This window comes from Malania oleifera, unplaced genomic scaffold, assembly GCF_029873635.1.
Source record: "Malania oleifera isolate guangnan ecotype guangnan unplaced genomic scaffold, ASM2987363v1 ctg430, whole genome shotgun sequence".
Taxonomy (NCBI): domain Eukaryota; kingdom Viridiplantae; phylum Streptophyta; class Magnoliopsida; order Santalales; family Ximeniaceae; genus Malania; species Malania oleifera.
This window is the reverse complement of record NW_026651968.1, coordinates 19,767-27,766: the sequence shown is the minus strand read 5'-3', so window position 1 is coordinate 27,766 and position 8,000 is coordinate 19,767. Positions and strand designations below refer to the sequence as shown.

Genomic DNA, 8,000 nt, shown 5'->3' with positions numbered 1-8,000 from the left:
CTGTGTGCGGCATATAGGTAGATGAGCAAGTCTTACACCTTCTTTTTTTTTTCAAGGAGGGGGCGGCTGTCTCTATGCAATGTCGAGTGAGAAGCCTAGGATGCTCCTGTTGTAGCATTTGCATGTCAGAGTGAGAAGCCTGAGGTTGTCTGGTTGTAGCGGGCATTCACTATTCCCAGTCCAACATAACATCGGACTGAGCAAACATCCTGAGTCATTCTTCCGGGAGTCTTAACATTCCTTCATCGAGTAGTGGTCAAGTCTTTTTGCGCTGTTCCATAAACTCTTTCGCTTTGGAGTTATGTTGCCCTCAGATGACCTCTTGTGAACTGCCTGACCTTCTTTAATAACAGAACAAGGATAGAGAAATGCAGAAAGTGGACGTGCCCCAATCCAGAGATTACATCGAGACAGAGACCCCAGAATCTCTGGAGGCCCACGCTTTCGTGTTGGTGGAATTCATTCATGTCCGCTGACACCACTGTTGTCGGGGAACCAGAAGACTCCATTTCTTCAGCGTACCATCTCAGAATGTCGAGTATGTCTTTGGAGACATCAGGTGCTCTGGGAGACCCTTCTTGAATAACCTGCATGCAAACCAAGAGTTTAGATTCTGTGAATAAGTCCCGGTAAATGAATAGATCTTTCTTATTGGCAGAGAATACTACATCACACAGATGAGACAAACAAACCAAATTGTTAGCTTAAAGAGCTCGGAAGATATGCACAGTAAGCACAAATTTAACGGTCCACACCCCCCCCCTCCCCCCTTCTCCCTTTTTTTTTTGAGTGGTGAATTAGATAGTTTCTTTAGGAGTCCAATTCTTCAGTAAATAGGCGCGGGGTCGCCCTCTATCCTCTCTAGTAACCCACAAGCGTTTATGGAAGGTACACTTTTCAGAGCATGGGGAAATTGAAAGGCACAAGTTCTGAAGTTACTACTTACAAAGGCCAGTCCTCCAAATTTGTAGGAGGGTTTGGTAACAGTGTAGCCCTCGCAGTACTGATTGAGGAAAGCTCTCCCATATGGGACTTCAAGGAATGCGGCTGCGATGTCTCGTTTTTTGAACTCTGCTTGATAACTGTACTCAGCGCTAATGTTCATGATGTTGTGTGTACTGAAATGAAGCACATTCTCAAGGTATTTCCTTACAAATGAATCGCTATCACAACCAACTTTCTGGTGTGAACTCCTCAGCCAATTGATGTCTGTCACATTTGGTTCTAATCGGTGAACAGTGAGCATTGAGCTGAGACTGGCCGTGTAGCTTGATGTCAAGACCAATACAACAAAAAGCCACACCACTACTACTACTCGGGTGAGGTTGCTGTTAATTCTTTGCCCTGTAGAATGAAACAACGGTTTAATAAATAACTAAACCCAGGAACAAATCAAGCAATTTTGCCACAGAGGATTCTCAATAACTACCTAGGCGATCTTAATGCCACGATCCTACATGTTACTCAAAATGTTGGATCTTAGGGATCCCAAAATGAAAAGCAGTTGTGGGCAGCATGACCAAATTTATCGAATGAACATCTAGCTTCTCTGATATTTCCTTCATAGTAAAGGCAACTGTTTGGAGGTTGTGGAAAAAGAAATGTATGGCTAGAATGGAGAGAAATTGGAGAGCAGTACAGATGTGTGGCTGTCCATTAAGAATTGGGTGGGGGGTTTTGAGTGAGAACATGACACTTATGGCTCATTTAAATGATGCTGATATTTGGATTTTGCAAAATCTAGAGGTGCAGATTGTGAATAAAAGAATTAAGTTATGTAAGTTGTGAGATGACTAAAACCGAGGTAAGGGAGGTTGAAACTAAATTTGGATGAGAGCAGCTTGGGGAACCCAAGGCCGGCGGGTGGTGTTGGCATCCTTAGAAACTATACATATTCTTTTATTTTGATTTTTAAAAATATTTTAGTTCTTATTCTAATAATGAAGCTGAATTGAGAGCAGTGATGGAAGGAATAACACTTTACAAACAATTGGACCATTCCAGTATTGACATTGAATGTGATTTGAATATTATAGTAAATTGGATAAGATCCAGTAAATACTATTTATGATATTTGTGAGATTTTTGGGAGTAGTTTATTAGTGTATTATTTTTCTATAAATTATTTTTATACAGAAGGGAACAAAGTGGCAGATGCCTTAGCTCGATAAGGTGCTATGAGGGGGAATAGTTTGTTTACAAATAGTAGTCAACTTTCTAAACTTATCAAATGTTTATATAGATTGAATAAAATAGATACGACTTATATGAGATATGTTTAGTTGGTTTTCTTTTGGTATTGGTATAGGTTTATTTTTTTCTTTTGTTTGGTTTGATGCATGAGGTGTTTTTTTATTTTATTATTATGTAAGTCCCAAGTGTCATTTTGTTTCCATGATATTCCTCTACCATAAGTGAGGGTTAATGATAAAATTAAGAAAGGAAGTGTCGCCTTCTTTTACCCCAAAAAAAAAAAGAAAAGAAAGAAAGACCGGGACACTTCTTTTTTCCCCTTTATCTACAGCATTTTCTAATATTATTAAAACCCAGGCCCAGCCCATAAGGAGTGGGCTTTTACCCTACACCTCCCCGCCCCATGCACGGGGTGTGCTAACTTCTCTCTTCTTATGGTATGATCAGTCCCTAAAATTGAAATTTTGAGCAAATATCCCAGCCAAGTGAGATAATGATCAAAGAAGAGAAGGAAAAGAGTTCTTTCACCAACGAAGTGGGCATCTTAGAAGTTAAAATATCAATTACTGAGTTAATGATTGTCACAGGTCAAGATGCATGGACTAATGGCAGTGTAGAGCATTACATAAATATGACCTCCATTTGAGGAAATTAACGCAGGGTGCAGTCTGCACCCAATCTTCCTTTGGCTCTACGTAGACTGGCTGGACTAGGGAGGTGACAGAGTTGGAATGTTGGCCTCCAAATTGCTACACTAAGACTTAAGAAATTGTGTTAGTTTTTGTAGTTAATTTCCTGAAGTTAATACTCACCGTGAGCAAAGAAAAGGGAGGAGAAGGTGAACCAAAGTGCTGTGCCAAGCTGATCTTTCCATTGGCCTCTGAAATCCGGATTGATTCTATGCTCCAAGAACCAGACTACGATCATTGTGTATATCAAGATGGCAGCAGTTACTAGCCACATTTCCCTAGTGAAAGGCTTAAAGAACATCCATGCCTTATGTGATTCTGATTTCACCGGGACGATCATCCACAGACCGGACTCAGAAAATGGCTGAGTAAACTCCACACGCTCCATCCGCTCAGCTAGGATCGTCACATCTCCGACAACAGCGTCAAAAGTCTAGTTTGACAGAAAAGTTTGGAGCCTATCAGAGAGAATCATTAAAACAAAAGACGAGGCAAGCTCCATTACAGTCCACAAGCTAGCTATATAGCACAAATTGACTATTCAAAAGACCCACTATATCAATGTGTCATGAGGAACTGGTCAATTAACATAAGACTAACTATGAGAAAGCTCCTGCAGAGTAGCTTTTGAAGCTCAGGAATTGAGAAGTTTCAGGGAAACATCAGGATTTCTTGCCGCAGCTGTGTGGGTCAAATTTGGCTTCATCCTTAGGGTGGCAAAACGGATTTATGGGTCAGAAATGAGTTTAGATTTAGGTTGACCCATTTATTATCCGGTAAATAATCTATAAACTCAAAATCCATCCGTTTAATAAATAGATCATAAATGGGTACCTATTAAGCAGTCGTTTAAAAATAAAATTTATTTGATTTAATTTTTTTAAATGGCTCGTTTAGTCATTTGTTTATTTATTAATATCTTAACAAAAAGTAAAATAATTTGAAAAATAGTACATCTCTTTAATTTTTTGAAAAAAAAAATAAGATTTAAAATTTTAAAAAAGAAAATCAATATAAATATAATCTATCACTTGAATTGTGTATCATTTTTTTCATTTCAAATTTTCACTAAATTTAGTTATATAACTTGTAACTATAAAATAATTTATCTAAAAGCCCAAAAATAAAAATAAAAATTATAATATATTATTTTTTAAAATGTAAACAGGTGATTTGGCGAGTATCCGACCCAAACCTGTCAAACCCATTTATAAAATGGGTTGAGTTCAGGTTGATTAATTTATAAATGGATCACCTCCTCTTAAACCCAAACCCGAACTAAACGGGTAGCTAACGATCCGTGCCACCCATAGTGATCATTCCCCTCCCTACGTAACCCTTTGCCAAGAAAGAAGAATTGGACGGTTAGATTGCTAAGAAGATAGCAGAAAAAGGTCTACTAAATCTTTAAAGCATAAATCTATGTGCACAAGAAATGCGCACGACTTTGTTTTAGCAGTTGACAATCTTCACATCGATATGATTCAATAGTTACTTCGAAGTAGAGGTTCGTGATAGAAAAACCATTACCTTGTTATAGACATTATCAACCAGGGCATCGAAGGTGCCATCGAAAGGGGAAAATTCAAAAGGCAGAGCATAATTTTTCTCCAAACGTTTCACCACTTCCCTGAATATATCGATGCAGAAACCAGAATATTTAGTCTGATCGCTGCCAGTCTTCGTTCGATCAACCTTCACAAACTTCTCAAAGGATGTTCTGCCCGGAACTCCAATCTTCAGAGGATGTGCATCAGTAGGCATTGCCCAACCTTTGGAACACGGTTTAGATCCCCTGGCCAATTCACCAACCCAGTCACCATTTCGGTGGTGCCACCAGCATCACGGCTTCCATCTTCCTTTCCTTCAATAACAAGGTTCTCCAAGAACCCGGACTTGTGTGGACAAAAGTCGAGCTCTTTGTACCCATTTCCAATTACATTTACAATTCTGAATAATGGGGGCTCTGATAATTCACCCAGATGAAAGTTGATTTTCCCGCTTAAACCAGTGAAATTGCTCGACTGTATAGTTTGCAGTAACATCTTTGAATTACTAGACTTATTACTAGCTAATTTCTTCATGGCATGTGCAATTGTGATAATGCTGTCATATGCTCTTAAAGCATGAATACTGGGTTCGAACTTATCTTCCTCAAGATATTCCGACCGAAAAATTTTCTGGAACTGATAACTGAAGTCCTCAAAAGGATCATTCTTCTCATAGTAGGTCTTTGTTCCTAATGCACCATTCATGGAAAAATGAACAGCGTTGTTAAAGGAGTGCAGGAAGCTTGTAATAGCGTCTGTCACTATCCAGGCCGAGTCTTTCCCCATGAGACCCATCTTCTTTGCTTCTCTGAACAAATGGGCCGTCAGAGATAATGAGGACCGAAGAACAATAAACACCCTCGACTGTTTTGTGGTCCTCAACTTTTCTAGTCTTTCATGAACAAACTCTTTTGGATCAGAAAGAGAGGAGACCGGTGGAAGAACCAAATGACATTCAATCTCCGAGCCAACCTCCCAAAGAGCCTCTGATAAAAGACTCACCGCTCCTGAATCACCACTGTATGCGTCATCTTCATAGATTACTACAAGCCGTCGCCAGCCATAGGAGCGAACAATAGCCGCGATGCATCTCATTTCAACCCTGATGTTGCTTGCCATTCGCACCAAGAAGGGCCATCGGAGTTGCGATAATGGCGGGGCAATGGCAGCTGTAGCAAAGGAAATAACTGGGACTTGAGCTCGGTTCCCAACCTGACCTACCAAAGCTACTTCCTGCCATGTGTCCATACCAATGATCACTTGTGCATCCTTCTCTTTGATAAGCTCGTCGGCTGCACCCATTAATTAAAAACTCCATAAATATCAGTCAAATTTAACACACACGCACACACACCATCATTGTTTTGTGATTGTGAAGGGAGGAAAAATGATGGTACCTGCAGATGCTGCTCTAAGGGGGTCTCCGCTGGAGTTTCGAAAGTGGAGAAACAGCTTTCCATTGTTCGATGCATTTTTGTTGAAGTTTTGAGCTGCTATCAGCATAGCTGTTGTTTCTTCTTTGCCAGAACGGGAGTTGGCATCAACTATCACACCGATGTTCATGTGCCATTCATCATTGTTGGATTCTGCAGGAGTGATCAATCCATGGGAAAGAATTAGAACAATGGAGATCACTCTAGAAAACAGAAACCAAGCTTTTGGAGCTGTTCTAACGGTTGTGAATAGGAAAGGCATTTTGGCTCCAACTCAGTAACTCGATTCTCATATGCTAATTGAAAATTGAAAGGTGCCCTTTAAAAATACATATATAGAGGTGCATTTGTGTGTGTGTACATATACATCTCATTGAATGAGAGAGAGATTCCAATCCAATAGTAAATGGTCTGCTTGGGAATAAAAGTCAGCGTTGTCGACCAAGTAAACAATGAGGGGATAAGGGGCAAGTTGAAGAATTTGAAGTCGGGGATTGGAAGTATTATATGGCAGGAAATTAGGACTGGGCTTGTACGCGTCAGGAAATTCAAGACTAGTGCATGCAAAGATTTGGGCAGTCAGGAAAGTTTTATTTTGTATCAGCTGGAATCAACGACTTCCGATGATATAATATCCATCCCCTTCCAGATTTCCTTGACCAATTTTTCTGTCAAACGGAGCTTGGGATTTTTTTATCACTGAAGTCACTGCAATAAATTCAAAAAGAAAATAAAAAAAATAAAAATCTGGGTGATGTGTAGGCAACTCGATTTGATCCTGGCCGACGTTGACTTAATTCGAACGGTTTGAATCCGCCTGTCCCGCAAGACAGCCCCGTATAATTTTTAATTTTTTAAAAAATGAAAAAATAGTAAAAAAATTATTAAAAATCAGAAAAATAATTAACAATTATTTGAGTTATTTCCGACTCAGATAACAAAAAAAAAAAAAGAAGGAAAAAATAAAATACCAAAGGTGTGAAATTAGGTGTAATCTCAAGAGAGCGGGGGTGAATTTGGTATTTTAAAATTCTTAAGTCTTTAAGTCCTAATATTAAAAAAGCACAACCACACAACCTAAAAGATTCAAGCTATATATTTCACAAACAATTAGAATTACCCAATCAATTACAAGTACATGAAATATTTAAGACATACACAATAGGTATATATAAAATAAATAATCAATTGCAAGCGGAAATAAAAATGAGATAAGGGAAGAGAGATGCATACTCCTGATTTTACGAGATTTGTCCAACCCGGTCTACGTAGGGTAGGAGTTCACTATACCACTCCTTAACCTGGGACGGAGCTTCCTGTCACAATCTGCTACTTACAAGAGGCGTAACTTCCTCCCCAGTTCACAACCCGAACCGTAAATGCAATGAATAAATAAAATTTTCGAATACACTCAGATGCTTCTTAACAAGCGAATATGTACAAGTGAAAGCCTAAACACTCTCTTAAAATATAACTTGAAACTCAATGGAGTAAATGTGTTGATCTCAATATGATATTTGTAATAGAATAATATATGACCTTTGTATATAACAATATGTATGATGAGTTTCTTCAAAGGTCTAAATCCAATGCAATATTTCTCCAAAAAAATAATTTTTGAAATAATATATATGTTGGAGATCCTAGGGTTTGCTCTCAAAAACTTTTGCAAAAATAAAATCTTTGAATAAAAATATGAATGTAAATACTTTCAAAGATTCAAGCCCCAGTAACAAAGAAACACTTTTCCCAAAAGATTTTTCAACTAAAGGATATATGGAAAACTAGGGCTCTTGCTCTCAATAAAATATTAAATATAAAAGTACGAGAGAAGAAAAAGTTTGAAGAAAATGGTTGAATGCCTAAATAAAATATTTGTTTATCAAACCTCAATACCAACGATGCTTGCAAGATATGTGAGTGAATGCTCTTTGAAAACTGAGAGAATGCTCAAAAGATATTTGAATGTGATAGAGTGTAGGTAGGAGGTCTTAAAAGTTGTTTCTAGAGTTTTTAGGATTGATATTTATAAGTACTTTCGATATCCAGACGATTTCTGACCATTGGATCATTAAAAAGATATTTTAATTAAAAAATTGCCCGTTGAGCGCCGAAGCGTCATTTTGCCTGACAGA

General features: G+C 38.3%; 1 pseudogene; it reads right to left on the bottom strand.

The window, feature by feature from the left end:
- Window positions 1-338: 338 nt before the first annotated feature.
- Window positions 339-6,167, bottom strand: LOC131147184 (glutamate receptor 2.7-like; annotated as a pseudogene).
- Window positions 6,168-8,000: the final 1,833 nt, after the last annotated feature.